Genomic DNA, 19,731 nt, shown 5'->3' with positions numbered 1-19,731 from the left:
GAGCTTTGAGCTCACTGCAAACCCATTTTTATTACTTATTCAGGATCGTAGATCAATTTGCGACCGTCGAAAAGACGTCAAAAGGCCTCATTTTCTAGAAAAAGCCTATTTTTTATTTCGGTGTTTGCACTTTCCACAGCTAGATGTCGCTAGTGTTATGATTTTCCGCGAACTCGCGCGTAAATATGAAATTTAAAAAATATGCTCGAATAAAACTATCGAAATGTTTTCAAATTTAAAATTAACTACATTATTTTACGTAAATGATAAAAGAACATTAATTTGTACAAGTTTGATGCACAAATTGAATGACTAGAATGCTGATACACTTTCTAAAATTATCTTTCATTTAAGTCTTAGATATTTATTTCAGACGTTAACAATAGGAAATTAATTATTGTATCAATTAAACCACTCATAATAAACTTGTGCTAATTTTCTAAAAAATAACGCTGTCTACTTTTATTATAAAAATAATTACAAAATATTAATAAAGAAAACTGCCTCCAAAGCAGTGGAAACTTCTTCATACTCTCAATTCCAAATTCACAGCAGGGTCAATGTATTTTCTACTCTGTTACGTACAAAAATAGATACAACGTACGTATTTGCTTTATTCGTATAAAAAGTGTTACAAATCCGAACAAAAAGTATCCCTTCTTTCGTTTCGAGACAAATGGTCGGCACTTATTTCGCAACATCCTATTATCCTTTCTGGATTAACAATCGATGAAAAAGGGTGAACTGAAACGTGAGAAATCGCGTTCTCTCGTCGGAATCCGGTGACTGAAGCGCTTTAATTAAGAGCATCTCCATTCTCAGGTAAGAGACAATGCAGACCTGCTCTTAGAGTCGTTGGGGCCCTGCGCAAAATCGATACTATTTTTAATAATATTTTTAATAACGTCTATTTTTAATAATATTTTTAATAACGTCTATTTTTAATAATCGATACTATTTTTAATAATGCTAATCAGATACCAAACACTGTAGTATCTGATTAGTTGTCCCTTGTTATGGATGGATGTGATCAGGGTGTAAAATTGAATAAATGTATAAATCTCTACGCCTTTAAATACCTAAATCTCTAAATGTCTATATTTCTAATTTTGTGAATCTCAAAATCCCTAAATTTTTAAACCTTTGCATTTCTAAATTTGTAAGTTTGCGACCCTCATAATTTCCCGAATTCCTGAGCCCAGATCCATAAATTTCCAAACTCCTAAACCCCCATTTTCTAAAATCCCAAATCCCTAAATCCCAACTTTCTAAATTCCCAACTTCCCAAGCCCCCATCCCTAAATTCCCAAATTCTCAAAACCCCGATCTCTAAATTTCCAACTTCCCAAACCCCCATCCCCAAATTTTCAAATTTCCAAAACCACGATCCCTAAATTTCCAAACTCCTAAACCCCCATTTCCTAAATTCCCAAATTCCTAAATCCCAATTTCCTAAATTCCCAAATTCCTAAACCCCGATCCCTCAATTTCCAAACTCCTAAACCCCCATTTCCTAAATTCCAAAACCCCTAAATCCCAACTTTCTAAATTCCCAACTTCCCAAACCCCCATCCTTAAATTCCCAAATTCCCAAAACCCCGATCCCTAAATTTCCAACTTCCCAAACCCCCATCCCCAAATTTTCAAATTTCCAAAACCCCGATCCCTAAATTTCCAAACTCCCAAACCCCCATTTCCTAAATTCCCAAATCCCTAAATCCCAACTTTCAAAATTTCCAATTTCCCAAACCCCGACCCCTCAATTTCCAAACTTCTAAACCCCAACTTCCTAAACTCCCAAATCCCTAAATCCCAATTTCCCAAATTCCCCAATTTCCCAAACCCCCATCCCTAAATTCCCAAATTCCCAAACCCCAACCCCCAAATTCGAACATAAAAAAGTTATCAAACGTCCCCATTTATGAACCAAAATTGAAGATCGAGGGCGATCGGGCGACTCTAAGGGCGGTACTGATGGCTTGTCTCCCTTCTACACGTTCCTCGAGTGGAGTCGGTACACCGTGGAAAGGAAAGAATACTTAGGAAATCAGCGTTACGAAGTAAAGCCAGCAGAGCGTGAAGGGGGGTCCTACGACACAGGATGTTCTCCTACCTTCCGTGTCGTTCGCGCTCCGAGCCCTCCTACCGTAAAATCGTCTATTCGTGGAAAGATACTGACGGTGCCGCTCGAAACAATGGCATAAACCCGTAAATACGTGCGAACCACCGGACTAGCCGTACTCTCGACGACGAAACGCGTTACAAAAATTAGTTCTATTCTCCTTTGCAGGGACGGCACTACGCGGGTTCCGTGTGCTCCCCTATTTCCTCCTCAAAACTTTCTAACTTCTAGGAGCTTCACGATTTAAAAAATCGTATACTTGAATTGTTTCAAGAGTAAAATCATTGAAATCTTCATAATTTCAATCCTGAAGTCATTTAGCGGGGAAATAGTCAAGCTTAGAATAAAGTAATGGTTAGAATCTTCAAAATTTCAACCCTTGAGACATTTAGGGATGAAAGAGTCGAGCTTAGAATAAAGTAATCAGAATCTTCAAAATTTCAACCCTTGAGGCATTTAGGGATGAAAGAGTCAAGCTTAGAATAAAGTAATCATTAGAATCTTCAAAATTTCAACCCTTAAGGCATTTAGAGATGAAAGAGTCAAGCTTAGAATAAAGTAATCGTTAGAAACTTCAAAATTTCAACCCTTAAGGCATTTAGGGATGAAAGAGTCGAGCTTAGAATAAAGTAATCGTTAGAATCTTCAAAATTTCAACCCTTGAGGCATTTAGCGAAGAAAGAGTCAAGCTTAGAATAAAGTAATCGTTAGAATCTTCAAAATTTTAACCCTTGAGGCATTTAGGGATGAAAGAGTCAAGCTTAGAATAAAGTAATCATTAGAATCTTCAAAATTTCAACCCTTAAGGCATTTAGCGAAGAAAAAGTCAAGCTTAGAATAAAGCTTAAAAATCTTAAAAGTTTCAACCCTTAAGGCATTTAGAGATGAAAGAGTCAAGCTTATAATACAGCAATCATTAAAAATTTGAACCACACCAAGTTTGAAGAATAAAAATAAGAATGCTCTGAATGTTGAAACGTGGATGTTCAAACGTTCGCGCCATTTCAAACAGCGCACGAAGCGTGCAGGTGTTAACGACCGCACTCCCTTCCTTCGCCGTTCGTCGCGTTGTTATAATTAATATTTTTAATAACCCAACTATCATCACGAAGCGTAGACAGAAGAATTACCGGTGTGCTTAACCAGCAACAATATATCGTTAAACCTTCCCGTTTTATCCGCACGGCTCGGCTATATGCGGGTCGTAACGGTACCGTCCAAATTAGCCGTCGTTGCTTGGCTACACTCAAACAAACGCGGTTTTTGTTAATCGGCCACCTCTTCGTCCTCAAGCGTGACTCTTACACGGACACGGTTTGCTGGTGACCATTACCGGAAACAGTAAATCGTTTCCTCCTAAATTACGAAGGCGAGAAGCCGCGAGCACCTCGATCCTGTGCTATAGATTACTACCAACAATACATTTACGGTTCGGGTCATCGTTTGTGGTTTAACTAGGGATTTGGGGATTTCAGGGATATAGGGACGTGAGAGGTATAGGGATTACAGGGATTTGAGGGGTGTGAGGTTTCGGTGTATTGAAATTGGGGTGTAGGAATTCGGTTTATAGGGATTTGGGACGTGGAGGATTGGGGATGTAAGAATTCGGGACATAGGGATTCGAGGCGTAGAGATTTGGAGCGTAGGAATTTCAGTGCATGAGAATTTGGGGACGTAGGGATTCGAGGCGTTGAGATTTGGGGCGTAAGAATTTCAGTGCATAAGAATTTGGGGACGTAGGGATTCGAGGCGTAGAGATTTGGAGCGTAGGAATTTCAGGGCATAAGAATTTGGGACGTAGGGATTCGAGGCGTAGAGGTTTGGGGCGTAGAGATTTGGGACGTTGGAATTTCGGTGCATAAGAATTTGGGGACGTAGGAATTTCAGTGCATAAGAATTTGGGGACGTAGGAATTTCAGTGCATAAGAATTTGGGGACGTAGGGATTCGGGGCGTAGAGATTTGGGGCGTAGGAATTTCAGCGCATAAGAATTTGGGGACATAGGGATTCGAGGCGTAGAAATTTGGAGCGTAGAGATTTGGGACGTAGGAATTTCAGTGCATAAGAATTTGGGGACGTAGGGTTTCGGGCCGTAGAGATTTGGGACGTAGAAATTTCAGTGCATGAGAATTTGGGGACATAGGGATTCGAGGCGTAAAGATTTGGGACGTAGGAATTTCAGTGCATGAGAATTTGGGGACGTAGGCATTCGAAGCGTAGAGATTTGGAGCGTAGAAATTTGGGACGTAGGAATTTCAGTGCATAAGAATTTGGGCACATAGGGATTCGAGGCGTAGAGATTTAGGGCGTAGAAATTTCAGTGCATAAGAATTTGGGACATAGGAATTCCAGTATATAAGAATTTTGAGACAATTACTATTATCGATAATTATTATCCTTATTACTCTTACTGTTATCAATATAACTTATATTATTACCCATATTATGTCGCTATTATCAATACAACGATAATTATTATTCTTATTATTCCTACTATTATCAATATAACTTGTATTATTACCCATATTATGTTGCTAATATCGATACAACCGTAATTATTGTCCTTATTACTCTTATTATTATAGTAGAGATTCGGAACATAGGAATTTTGATACATAAAGATTTTGGAACTTGAGGATTCGAGACATAGGCATGTGGAATATATAGAATCGAAGTGTCGGAATACGGGAAATGAGGGTTCAGTATTATAATCAGTATATAAATTCAGTCATTGCATTTGATATATAAAAGCTCAGAGTAAAGAGATTTGGAATATGTGGATTTATAACATGAAGTCCTCCTACAATTTATGAATTTTCCCCATGGGCATTCATCCACATATCCTTCCTACACCCTCATTCCTCCCTACACCCTCTTCTTACAATCAACTGCTACAATCATCAACTCCTAACTAATACAGAAATATCTGCAAACTCGTATACAAGAAAGTATCCAAACAATTTTGTAAAGAAGTGTTTTTCGAAATGACAGTGGGCAAGTGGTCAGTTTTGCGGTCCTACGTTTCGCTTTTATAGTATAGAAATTCCTCGTTACAATTGCAAATTGCCGGTCTCCGGCATATCGCGATATGATCGCGCGTGCGTTCCGTGCTCGTCCCCGCTAACGATCAAGGCAAAAAGACAACTAAAAAGAGGGAAACAGACCGATTGCTGCGAGTGTGGATTTCATAAAATTCCTGGCTCGATATTCCGAGAAAAGAGCGCTGGTGGAAGGCTAGAAAAAATTCGACCCATTACGAGGAAGCCCGTTCCGCGGAGAAGTGCATGCCGTGACAAAACCGTGTTCGAGGCACGAGCTATCGGCGAGCCGCTTCGGTGCCCCCGAGTGGATACGCGAGCACCTCGACGAATATAGGCTCTTTCATTAAGGGTAGGACCTCGCAGTAACTGTGAAGTTAAAAAGTTGCCTATCGATGTATTCATATTTTGACGAACTTGTTTCAATGATTATATTAACCCCTTGCACTATGACTTATTTGTAGGATGTGTCAGTCAGAACTGACTAATTACAGCTACAATATTAACCCCTTAACTTATGATTTTCTCAGCGAGTGCGTCAGACGGAGAGACTTAATTATTGTAACATTAAGACAGACAGGGAATGTTTAAATGTTAGGGACATTTTCTATATGGAAGGGGTAGGAATTGAAATTAAACGCGAAATTGAATCGTAGTGAAAATGTGAGCCATTTTGGTCGCATTTCAAGAATTACGTGCGTCACGTGATGAAGACGATATTGTAAGACAAAAACAGACAAAAAAATTTGAAATGTTATGTCAATATATTATTATGCAATCGTTGAGCATGCAAATTATAATTGAACTCCAAATTGAAGCGTATTAAAAATTCGAGTAAAATTGATCACGGCCTAAGTACGAGTGCTTCAGGGTTAAAAATAACCTGTTGGATATCTTGATTTGTACTTTGCTTAATTTTCAAATTGAACATAGAAAGCAATTAAAAGCTTCAGAACAACGCAGGTTTCAATTTCAAGAAATCGTAGCAAATGTTATTCGAGATAAGAACGTGTGAACCGGTCACTTGACCGGTTTACGCTCGACGTGAAATCTTTTATTTATTGCTTTTAATGTACACTGACGCAGTACATGTTTCTTCCCTATATCATCTACCGTCAACATCGTCAATAATTATATCGACAATCGGTGCAACTGATACACTAACTTGTTAATCATTTTGAGTGCTCAATCATGAAGTGACTCGATCTAAATTCGTATCCAAGATGGCGATTCTTCAGTGATCTTCCTATAAGGGGTACCGTAAGTTGGAGGATCTACACTACCGTCCATAAGTGTCCGGACACTTTCGTTACATAAAACATGGTTGAACTTTGTACAAAAGGTGTTTAGGGTTATCATATCATTTGTAATAATTATTATCTTTTTTGAGGTGTCATAACGTAATAGAATTAATTTTTAAGTACAAATTATACAATGAAAGTGTGAAAGTAAAATTCACGTCCAGAAGTACAAAGTCCAAATTTGTGAATCTAATGAAACGCTTTCGATTCTAAAAAAAATTTTCATTTCTACTGTGTTTCATTTCTATGGTGCAGAACGTATTCAGAGGGTTCTTCGATATGTTTCAAGTGTTTGTAAACTGTTGGTAGATGTTTAGGTTCCCTCAATGGAGATAAGAATGGAGGTAACGCTACGCACTCGGCAATTTCGGTTTAGTTCGTCTGTAGCTTCTTTTCCATCGAGATACGAGTTCCAAACGAGAATTATCAATCGAAAAACGTTCCAGTATTCTGACCTTCGCAGAAAAAAAATCGGTTTTAGTTACTGTTGCAGATACTTGAATAACTTTCGTGCAACGCGAATGCATATTTCGCTTGTGTCCGGATACTTGTGAACGGTAGCGTATGTATGAAAGGCGCTATAGGAGAAGTACCGCGGGAAAAAAGGTCGGCGGAGAAGTGGAGGAAGGAACACGCATAGACGTGGAAAGGAACAATGACTCGTGGTGGTGGTGGCGTTTATAGGGCCGTATCGGCCAACAGTGGGGTGAGTTGAGCTCGTAATTAGTCATAGTGCGATGCGCTAACAGCGGCACTCCGCAAGACTGATCCTCGCTCGTTCGTTCCTTCGTGCGCTGCTTCTGCCGCTCTAACTCCGGGACTAACCTCGGAAGCGCGGCTAAATCATCCACCTGGTGACTCCAAAGTATATACCTGCCAATCTCCGTACAGTCGACACCAAATCTCCCTTGAAAACTACCTCCGCATAGAGTTACGGATAGAACTTACGGATAAAAATCTACTTCAGCATCTACGGATGTGGAGTCAGAGATTTTTCGCCTCAGAGATGTGGACACCTACGAGATTAAAAATTCGAAATCTACAAATATAGAAATTTAGAAGGTTTCAGATTTGAGGACATAGAAATCCACAGATCTTAACATCCACAAACGTTGAAATCTGGGAAGCTTGAAATATATTAACCTAGAAATTTGAAGATTAAGAAGTCTTAGAATTTGAAACCTCGGAGATGTGAAACATAAAAATTAGAAAAACTTGAAATTTGAGAGTATAGAAAAATCTAAGTACCTGAGAACCTATTCCCACCCCAAATTTTCCGTAATTCTAATATTCCTAAAGCGTGAATTAGCGTTTCTAGACCTGAGTGCCGTAAAGCGTCGGAAGTCCTGTTCACCGAATGGGATATTTGCTTCCGCAAATTTCAACGTGCAAGATAATTCAACATTTGCGTTGCAAATTTTTTGCTATTCGTTTTTACGACTTTGCAACAGATGCTCGCTATAAAACGACGCGATGAAAAGACTCGCGGACTATAACGGGCCACGACAGTTGCATCTGCCGCGGACAGAGTCTTGATTTATACCCAACTAACGGGTCGTTGGAAATTTCATAATTGTGTATACCCGCGATTCGCGCTAATTTAAGCTGATTAACTTTATTTGGATTAGATTTGCTTATTTAACTCGAATTCGTACGCTGATCAGCTCGTTAGAAATGCACCGTGTAAAACGCAATCTTCAGAATATTCTATCGATGTAAAAGAAGAATTTTTACATTTTATACATTCCTTCAAACTCGTTTAGGATTTAAAATTCCACGTGCAATGTATAAAATCTTCGTTTAATCTCCTGTATAGGTATTTGTTAATTTTCTTTCTCAAAAGTTAATACGATTTCACAAATACGCAGTCAAAATATTTTCTCGTTCATACTGAAAGTACAGGAAGTGTAATTAGACTCTAGTACGTGGTTGACGTTGAAATATTTGTACGCAGAGAGAAGGTTGAAGGATCGCGAGTCAGTGCAGACTATAGTCATCTCACGAATTTCAAAGGTTAACTTCAAGATTGTTACGCGAACAGGATTGTATATTCATTCGATAATGAAAGCTTGAATTCGGATCGACACATTAACACTAAAACTACCAAACCAAATGACCGCTGCACAAGTTTCTTATTATAAGGTACACAGTTTGTCAAAATACATTGCTTGAAATCAAAATTGATTTTCATTAAGATAAAGAATAAATGTGGGTACTAATTTATGTTTCGTTTGTCTATTTATTTTTGAACTTCAGTTTTAACTTCAAATTAAATACACATTTTGTTAAAGTACATTCCTTGAAATCAGAATTGGTTTTCATTAAGGTAAAGAATAAATGTGGGCACTAATTTATGTTTCGTTTGTCTATTTATTTCTGAACTTCATTTTTAACTTCAAATTAAATACACATTTTGTTAAAATACGTTCCTTAAAGTCAAAATTGATTTTCATTAAGATAAAAAATAAATGTGAGTACTAATTTATGTTTCATCGTTTGTCTATTTATTTTTGAACTTCAGTTTCAACTTCAAATTAAATACACATTTTGTTAAAGTACATTTCTTGAAATCAGAATTGATTTTCATTAAGATAAAGAATAAATATGGGCACTAATTTATGTTTCATCGTTTGACTATTTTTGAACTTCATTTTTAACTTCAAATTAAATACACATTATATGCTGGTTTAGTGTTAACTGGATTTGTTACCCTTTTGATTTTCGCGGAGGTTGCTGAAGGGTTGCAACGTTCGGTAGAATCTGAAAAAGGGAAGGTAATCGCGATGGAAGGAGGGACAGTCACGGATAAGGGAGAAGGAGAGACGAAAAGCGGCAGAGCGAAGCCACAGGCGGCCAGCCGTGTCTCCGGCGAACTCGGTCGGCGGCTCTCTTACCAATCCTGGCATTTCCACTTCTATGTGTGTTTATGCACCTCCAACGTGGCCGTCGTAACCATCGACCGTGGGCTCCACTTACGTCGGACACACATCACGCGCGATGTGTGTTCAAACGACGCGACGGTACGCTGACCTTTTCCTCCTCTTTCGATGGAAAACGCGCGCGGAAAAATCCCTATGCGTCGCGCGCGGTGTTAAAACGACTGTCTAATCGCGACAAGACGTTGGAAAAATTTCAAACTCGGTTACGTAGAAAATATCTATCAATGACCACCACGGAAGGCACTGTCTTCTTTTAAAATTCCCAATAAGGTAATCTTGACTTGGAAAAATTTCAAACTCTGGTTACGTAAAAAATCTATCAATGACCACCACGGACGACACTGTCTTCTTTTAAAATTCCCAATAAGGTAATCCTAACAAGACTTGGAAAAATTGGAAACTCGGTTATGTATAAAATATTTATCAATGACCACCACGGAAGACACTGTCTTCTTTTAAAATTCCCAAAAAGGTAATCCTAACAAGACGTTGGAAAAATTTCAAACTCGGTTACGTATAAAATATCTATCAATGACCACCACGGAAGACACTGTCTTCTTTTAAAATTCTCAATAACGTAATCTTGACTTGGAAAAATTTCAAACTCTGGTTACGTAAAAAATCTATCAATGACCACCACGGAAGACACTGTCTTCTCTTAAAATTCCCAATAAGGTAATCTTGACTTGGAAAAATTGGAAACTCTGGTTACGTATAAAATATCTATGAAACCACCACACTGTCGGAAGAAAGCCACTGTTTTTTTAAATTGCTCGATAAGGTTCGCGCATAATTGCGGTTCCATTCCACGAATAACATTTGCGGATCGGTGATGTACTTTCACGCGGCCGCAAAGGAAATAATTTAACGGCGTCACGTCGAATCATCTTGGAGAACACTAAATTTCTTTTCTCATTTGTTGTTAGTTATTAGCCTACTGAGCCTGTAATGAATTATGGATGTAAAGGGATCGTAAACATCTGCGATAAATTGGAAAATCCGATATAAATTTTGAGATGCCAAAAGAACGATGCGGATTTTTTCCGATCTTTAACGAACGTGTTATCGTTTGACGTGGCTGTTAAATTGTACTATGTAGTACGCTTTTGCTGGCATCATCAATCGAGAGCCGGTTTGCTGACAAGATTAAGATATGCCACGGCCATTATAATTTGTGAGAAAGGATCTCGTAGACGCTTTAGTTACGATGCTAAAAGTGAGATACGTAGCTGGGATCTAAAAATTACCGCTTCGATCGATAGATTAAACGCGTTGTCTTGGAGCCAGCGTAAACAGGTATTAATTAGAGCTCGTTTTGATTTATCGACTTCTTAATTCGCCTTCGAATACGGGCATTAGTTACTGATTAATTTTATAATTTAAATTTTTATTTTGTACCCTCGGTTCACTCGGTTACAGTGAAGTCTCGTTATATGGCCGTCGGATGTCGGTGTGGAAGGAAACTATAGGAAGAGGTAATACAGCACTGTAAAGGAGGAGTTTCATAAATGAACATACAGTAATCTATACCTAGATCATCCTAGATAATCCAGACTATAAATTGTTTAGAATTTATCAGCACTAATTTGAAGATTTAATAACTTATAACTTGAAAGCGACTAAATACCTAAAGTCTGAATTAGAAATTTCCCATCTTGGAAATGATTGAATTCCTTAATTTAATACCCTGACCAAAATATTAATAAAATGAGCAAATTTTTAAGCTCGAAACTTTGAAGATTTAATAACTTAGAACTTGAAAGCGACTAAATACCTAAAATCTGAATTAGAAATTCCCCGACTTGGAAATGACCGAATTCCTTAATTTATTAACCTGACCAAAATATTAATAAAATCACCAAATTTTTAAGCTCGAAACTTTGAAGATTTAATAACTTAGAACTTGAAAGCGACTAAATTCCCAAAATCTGAATTATAAATTCCCCAACTTGGAAATGACTGAATTCCTTAATTTATTAACCTGACCAAAATATTAATAAAATCACCAAATTTTTAAGCTCGAAACTTTGATGATTCAATAAGTCTTTAAAAATTCCCCAGAGTAACCGTATTTATACGAAAATAGTGTAAGCCGAGGGCTCCGTTAAACGCGGTGCCCGGGGCGAATGGCCCATTTAAACGAACGGTAGTGGCTCGACCGATATTTGAACGAGTTCGAGGGACTCGGAGGTTGAAACAATTCGTCGAAATCGACTCAATAAGGCTGACGGAAGGACAGCGTGTCAAATAAAGCGATTTCTTTTCTGCCCCTCTCTGTCTCATTTCGCAGCTGCGGGCTTCACCTGCGAAACGGTTCGTTGCCTGTGAGCCTGCACCTCTTACCTGTTGAAGCGAGCCAAACAGTGCTCGTCGTCCAACACCTGTTACAAAAGAGTCACCGGTGAGTCAGATTTTCATAACACTTGCTGATCGACGAATTATCGATGTTAAATGATTGTGGATATCGTAATCGTACGAATATTGACATTCGACGAAACGTCAATTATTCGGTCAGGGACTCGCGAACGTTTGCACCGATCGGACCCCGTTCGACCATAAATAAATCGTCATTTTTATCCGAATTACGTTCTCGTCCGAGATACTGTGTTGTGCAAAACAATTCGGCGAAAGTGTTTAACTCTTACGTATTTTCTTTTTACTTCGCGATCGATCGAATATTGGGGCATGATTATGAAATATAGGTAACAATGAATAGTCATTTTATGGTCGAACAAAAATTGTTTAAAATTTCGCGAGGCCTATTTACGGTGTTTACCAATTTTCGCGAAAACTTTCGAAAATGCAGCTGGACAAATACATCGCACCTTTCGGTAATTTTCAATCGATCAGACGTTTAATTTCACGCGTTTCACGCAGGCATTCTGAGACTGTTGGTGCTCGTTCAGGTTGCAAGGGAAAGTACAGCCTTGCTAACAGCAAATTTGACTTCCCTTTGGTAGAGCACGGTAATCAAGAGAAAAAGGGGCACAGCAAAAAGTGTTCCACGCCTTACAGTAGCGAATAATCGGTTACAGCGATCACGCACACTGGTCACATCGAAGTAAGTAAGTAGAACTTGCTACAAAATAAGACTCGGCCGAATTACCGGAGCTCATCGCAGGGCGATTATTACGCGAAGATGGTCGAGATGCGACGATATTTGTCCAAGGATTCGAGGAGCGATCGTTGGGTCAGGGTCGAGAACCAGCACGATAGTCGACTTCCGTCAGCCCGTACAAAGAGGAATTTGTAATGCGGCGGAAATGTTGTTCCCAGAGGGGTAACCTGTAAACGTGGCCGTCACGTACGCGCGTACCGCTCGCACAAAGAAGAATTCCCCTGTAAAACTGACAAAATAAAGGAGGAAAGGAAGAAAACGAAAAAGCACGATGTACAGACGGATCGGTAGGTTGGTACCGATGGAAGGCGTGCGCGTCACTTAGAATTCAGAACGTATCGCTTTAAGGTCATAAAGGAATTACAGCGATCGCAGGCATGGCCGATCCAACCAGCGAACCCGACCGGACAGTTCGTTGCTGTGAGAACTGATATTATTTACCAGATACGACACGCACGACTTCGCGTCGAGTGTCTTAAATTAAACGGCAAGATGCGAGAGCAGTTAAGCGTCCAGCTCTGCGTGCTACACTCAATCAGAGCGCGATGAGGCTGGGTGTCAAGGATCCTTATCTGACGCCGTTAAAAGTTGCAGCGAGGAAACTCGCCGCGGTTAGTTCACTGTCGCAGCTTTTCGACCTACTGTTACGACGAAACCTCGGGGATTTTCGGGGCCGCGGCCACGGAATATCAGATGGGAGATAAGTCGTTAGATAAAGTGACCGAGGACACTGGGAAACCAGTTTCTCGTAACGTAACGATTATAGGACGACGAACAAGACGACGCGAACTCGCGAAGATAACTCAACCTCGAACCTCCTTTTCTTCTCTTCTCTTCGTTATTTGAGGTGCCTGAGTGTTGGCTGATATCTTGCTACTTGAAAAAAGGAAGATCGATCAGCGCCACGGTCGACGTCGGTTTATCTCATTGGCGTAAACTGAATTGTTAACGCGTCTCTTGAGTGGAAATTTATATATACGGTCAGACGAGGTGTATTACAAATTATTCAGGATATATTTCTTAGAATATTATTTGCTAGTTAATATGATAATTAATTTATTGGTATTGCACTCGGTATTAAGAGCATTCGTTTCCCGCGTTTTTTCCTTGAATAATTAAATTGATTGACCTTCGATCGACAATCACCGTGGCAGTCAACGCGTTAAAAGAGGCCACGATTAGATTGTGGTATTACGTCAATATCCGTGGCATAGTTATTAAATCACCGCTCGTTCTGTCGAATCGAGAAACCTAGGGTGACATTCTGTGACAGATCCCACCCCGATTCTTGGCTAGTTACGCCACTGGTTCATGTACGTACACTCGGATACAACATTGTTTCCCGATGGATAACGACTCGTACGTGAGGTCAAAACTTGTGCTAAATTTCCATATTTGCAAACTTCTGATATTACAAATCTGATAGTACCAAAACTTCAGATCCTCCACATGTCTCTATATCTCCAAGTTCCTACAAGTCTACGTCCTTAGATTTTCATATCCATGCCCAAATTCCAAGATTCATTGTACCCCAAAATCCTCGAAAGACTGTCAGAGAACAATCAAGAAGAGAGCAATCTTTTCTCCCTCGGTCTTTTCCCAGGAAAGGCAGATTTGCCGCTGACTGTACGCGGTACCGCGACGATCACGAGTTTCTGGTAATCCTTGCCAGTTGACCAATGTCTTTCCCTCCTCCTCGTCGAATTCGTTTAAAGTCGACGGGAAGGACGCGTCTCGTGTTGCATCTTCGAGCATTAAAGCCGCATTACCCGACTCCCGTGAGTACAGCGACCAGGTCCCGAGAACACGAGGCTTTCTTCGGACTCGCGATACCCCGGCTCGAGATCACCGGCACCGGTGGCGCGATGAAAACCAGTTTCTCGTGAAAAGCGACTACGGGGAGCGAGCGGTAGTCTCCCGCTCGAGGATGCGCCGAGTATAGGGCAGAAGGAGACTCGACCAGACATAATATCGCGTCTCGAATTCCCCTCGGCTTTATTTATAACGTTAACTCGAAGCCTCTTTCTGTTCGGTTGTCGGGCATATGGTCTGATCGATCAACGAGCACCTCTGGAGAACCGTTCGTTTGCTCGGCACCTGTTCGTTTTACGCACGGGCCATAGTCAGCTTTTCCGCCTGACACACGCGTTTACGCGGGTTGGCTCGACGCCACAATTTTCGACGATGCTCCCTCGGGACGATCGCCGTTTTGGTGCCGCTCCAAACTCTGCTGCGAACGTTGCCATCGCGGATACCGGATACATAGCTGGACCTTGGTCGGTTCGAGTTTCCACTAGGGATGGGATCAGGTTCGATACGTGTTTATGATTCTCAGGCAATTTCCATATATCGATACTTGATGTCTCGTTTTGTGTATACCGATAGTGTACAATGTTATTTCGTAGACGTCCATAGTTTTAATTAAGGCACGTACAGCCTGGGGTTCTGAAGCATGGAACTGTGAGATGGAGTATTACAACGCGTGGAATTATGGCGCGTAGAATTACACCGCGTGGAGTTAGACCGCATGGGACGCAGATATATGGAATGCTCTCACGAAACGAGAGCACATTACGTAGAATTAGCTAACTACAAATTTCCCTCTTCCTCGATCTTCCTTCTCTCAAAATCAGAAGCGAGAATACCTTATAACGCGGAGGAAACCTACACCGACTTATGCTGGAAATACGAGTTCAAACCCGAAGACAAGTACCTGTAGAATTTACGAACGCAGTTATAGGTATCATATTCTATCAAAGAACATAGCACTGCTAGATTCAACACACTGTTCCGAAGGTGATCGCTTTTAATCGGCAGTTCTACCGTCGTGGATCTCTTCGCGTATTTCAAACGATTTTCAGCCCGTGTAAAGCAAGACAAACGACAGTCGAAGCAACAATTCGTAAAGATAGCGAGGCTGTACACCGGTCAGCTGCGGTATAAAGCGCGGTGCGATTTTTCGATGTAACCAGCTCGAAGTCGAAAGCGGAGACATTCCTGAGCGGGTAAGCCGCATTCGTTCTGCGCGGCCGACGCAAACGTCCGAGACGAGCTTTGGGCTTAATCCTGTCGCGGTTTAGAAACGGGTGACGAAGGAATTCGAATCCCGACCATCTGCTCTAGCAGCGAAGTCTAGTACTTGCAGACCCGAGTTGGCCCCCTTCTCTCTCCCTGCTTTCTTATACACTTTCTTCCTCCACCCCTCCTGGCCGTTCCCCTTCGTTCCTCTAGCTATCTTCGCGTCTCTAAGGCCAGCGTTACGGTGCTGAATGTCCGGTTAATGCACCTGCGTACTCCGTGGCTCGTGAGCAGAACACCATGAAGCGACGAGAGAGAGAGAGAATAGAATCGCGGAGGACAATCATGGAATCATGGCGCTACGATGACGAGAAGTGGAAAGGGCGGACGTAAAACGAACAGAAAATAACCGACCACGTGGGTCAGACTAGAAATCTGACCACCTATTATCGATGTCTCATCGATACCGCTGCGACACTCTGTATTTACCCAGGAGACAAATGATTATTTAAAACTGAACATTTTGTACCCTCCGACAACTATCGCATATCGAATATTATAATTTATTCAAACGTTACATTGTATGCTACCTAAATGCTAATATTGCTCAATGGGAGATAAACTGTTCATGCGTTGTCATAAACATGTAAATATGCGTAAGGTCATTGTGCATATTTATTGTTTATAACCCAGTGCATTTTTCAAGGTCACTGTCAAGGTTACCCCAAGGTCATCGCAAGGTTACGAAAAGATTTGAAAGGCAGGAAGTGTGGGAACCAGAAGATTTAGGCACGGAGCGTATAACAGAATCGAATAGGTTCATCGAAGTAATTTACGCAACCGCGGCTCAGCGAGGTTCAAAGAGGCTCGAGAAGATAAAATCAACGATGCTGCTGTTAAACGATATCGACTGCTTTTCGCATAACCTTCGTACTTAATGCTACTTGTCTCGTAACATCCCGTGGCCAGCCTGAACGGATAAAGATTCTCCGGCTGAATTCTCGTCCCTGTTCCTCTTCCTCGCTGTCTCTCGCTCGCGCGAGCCGCCTCGCCGTTCCAGCATGCACCAATTCATAAAATCCCTGGAGCGAGCCTAAGCGCTCCACTAACTCCGTCGACGAGTCGCTGACCTCGGGATTCAGCGGTGCGCATCAGCTGCATTTCTCCATGCGCATAGACCAGTTGCGCTGCGATGCTCATGGTAATCCTCGGAGGAACAAGGAACCCCGGTGTATCTTCGCGAAACGAGGAAATGCCGTGGAACGAGCGAAAAAAACGAATGCTCGAGCGAGATTATGAATCGTAAGAAATAAGGCGTCGATGGCTAAGAAAAGACGCGAAGGATTATTAAAAGGGGCTGCCACCGATCCTCCGCTATCACGCTGCGAAAAGTGTTATTGACCTACCATAATGATTTTGCACGGCATCGGATGACTGACGATTATGCAAGAACCATTGGCGTAGCTACGTGGAGGCCGAACGCGTGCCGATCGCATGCTGTGACCATATAACGCGTGGTGATCTAACGTTCGTCCAACTATAAAACGCGTGGCGATATTACGCCGGTAATTGTAGTGCGCGAAATTGTGGAGGGTAGTACAATATGTGAAATTATATGGGGTTGGAGTCGCGACGCGTACGCCATCTTGTGGAATTACCAGACGTGGAATTATGGCGCGAGAGGTTACGGCTCGTGCAATTACAGAGCATAGATTTCAACTTATGAAATTACGGCGCGCGGAGGCACGACTCGTGAAATTTCAACGCGTACGATCTGAACTTGTGGAATTGTTGCGCACAGAATTGTGTCACGTTGAATGACTGCACGTCGGCGCGTGAAATTTCAACGCAGAATTTTAACTTGTGGAATTGTGCATCGAATTGCGACGCGTGAAATTGGAATGCGTGGAATTTCAACTTATAGAATTACAGCTCAGGAATTCCGACGAATATAATTATAGCGCGTGGTACCTCGACTCGTGCAATTACGATACGTAGAACTAGTGCAATTGCAGCGTGCGGATTTTCGATATCCCTTATGTGGCGTGGGAGTGCAGGGAATTTCGCGCCAAGGATACCAAAACGTATGACACGTGGTTGACCCCTCTGCAAAATCCTAGTTACGCCAATGTCACGGATGAATCAGACAGCTTTCCAACAACGTTTGTTTGTTGCAAATCACACGTTCGTGGCGGTCGATTGTCCTCCGTACATTACAGATACACGAACGACGTTACAACTGGCAATTACGCAGATAATTACCGTCGTAATTTGCTGAAACGCGTAAACGGAATCTCTTGATTTCAAGAATGGAACGGAGCAATGAAAGAGGCATAGAGGCCGTTTCGGACGTTTAATGACGAGCCTTTTTAACGTTGAATAATAACGTCGGTTTACCAAAGGGAATAGCGACGGAACACGTGCGACCTGATAAATGGGCCGAGTGGACAGAGGCCGGGAAAAAATGAAGAATTACCTTGTCGTAATCCGTGGTCATCGCGGTGTTCTCCTTGCAGAGGTTCTTGCCTCTTAGAAGCCACCGTGTAAATTCTATCAAAGTCTGTCTTACTCTGCGCCGGGGTACGATCATGCCCCACTCCGGCACGACTACACGTGAAAAGTCACGCTCTGCTGACTTCAGGTATAGTTAGTCCCCGATATACCGGGTGTCTCTCTTCGAATCGTCCTCCTCCGATAATATTACACAGTCACACGGATTTCGGGACAACGAAGAGACTTCGAGAGATAGCTTGTTGTAACTGGCGAGTTGCACAAAGCGTTCCACGAACAACTAAACGGCCCTGGCTTCGATCACGCGATCGACATTTTATTGGGAGTATAAACCCGTCGTTAAACAAACCGTGGAAACGCATTCCTGCGAGCTCGGTGGTAATGTCTTATGGTTCGGTGCTCGTGAAATTATCGGTACCGCGTAAATTGTTCGCGTTATTAATACCGTGCGTGCTTGATACACCATGAATCCTGTTGCAATTAAGAAGATACGAACAGTTATTTCTTTCTTTCTACGTCGAGTCAACCGATTGTTCCAAGGATATATCTGAACGAATAAAGCCGTCCGCGTCGTTGTGTAACGTTGTTTCATACGGATAGGAAGTAACGTAAGGGTGCGTTTAGAACAGTCTATCAATCTCGGATGAAGCATCGTTCGTGCTCGTTCAGCGTGGAAAATCAGCGAGCAAACTGTGCGGATATAGATATCAAACAAGTAAACGTTTCACGGTCTACCTTAGAAATATACCTACACATTTCTGCAATGACGTATTTCTATAGTTTAAACGTACACGAGTGCTTAGTTCGATGAATTTAATCGCACTAAATCGAATCACGAATTGAATCACAGGGAAACGAGTTGCATCGAGGCAAGTCAAATCGCGTCGTGTTAAAGCGTGTCAAATTAATTCAACCAGTTCTCATTAGATCATTCGTTCACATAAGATATTCGACACGGTAAGCGTAAGCAATCGTCGAGGAACGGAAGAACGTTGTTTCCGGTCAAACTTTGCGAAGGCGGTAAGCAAAATTTGCATTGACTCGCTTAGTCTAAACGCACCCTAAAGAAACAAAAGCGTACGGTCGGGTCGCGTGTACAGTCGAGAGCAAATCAGGATTCCCTACTGGAAATATCGCAACCAAGAAACCTCCCACTTGTTGATCTTCAAAGATTTTTGAAGTTTGTAAATTTGTCGATGAATTAAGATTAAGAGTTTAGGGATATTAGGGTTTGAAGATTTTAAGGTTGAGCAACTTTGGGATTTCCGAATGTAAGCTCCAAATACAGGCATCAGAGTATTTACGTATTTGAAAATGTAGATAAATCTGAAGACAAAAAAATGTATAAATTTGAGAATTTTTTATATTCAAAAAGTTGAAAATTTGTAGACTAGAATGTTTAGAACTATAAAAGTTCATAATCTACAAATTTTTGAAAAATTACAAAGTATAAAAATGTAGAAATTTAGTAATTCGATAATTTATAAAATTTGTAGACTGGTTTTAAAAATATGAAAACTCGAAAACTATAATTAAGGAAGTACGTGTAAGGGGAAAGATAAAAATTGTGAATTTCGTAGATGCGTAGTAATGGCGACGGAGGCGTAGATTGCATCGGAGTGTACGTTGGTAAAATGCGACGTCGGGCCGGTGCCACGTGCCCGAAACGTCCAGCGGCATTCGA

The 19,731-nt window shown here is 41.2% G+C and overlaps 1 long non-coding RNA gene across 1 annotated transcript; it reads left to right on the top strand.

Moving 5' to 3' along the window:
* Window positions 1–11,907: 11,907 nt before the first annotated feature.
* Window positions 11,908–13,609, top strand: LOC143263980 (uncharacterized). Its single transcript, XR_013037288.1, has 3 exons — window positions 11,908–12,102; window positions 12,278–12,461; window positions 12,522–13,609. It is a non-coding gene; the product is annotated as an uncharacterized LOC143263980 (long non-coding RNA).
* Window positions 13,610–19,731: the final 6,122 nt, after the last annotated feature.

Source organism: Megachile rotundata, chromosome 2 (genome assembly GCF_050947335.1).
Source record: "Megachile rotundata isolate GNS110a chromosome 2, iyMegRotu1, whole genome shotgun sequence".
Lineage (NCBI taxonomy): Eukaryota > Metazoa > Arthropoda > Insecta > Hymenoptera > Megachilidae > Megachile > Megachile rotundata.
Note: the sequence above shows the minus strand (reverse complement) of the source record. Positions and strands in the feature narration are given on the sequence as shown.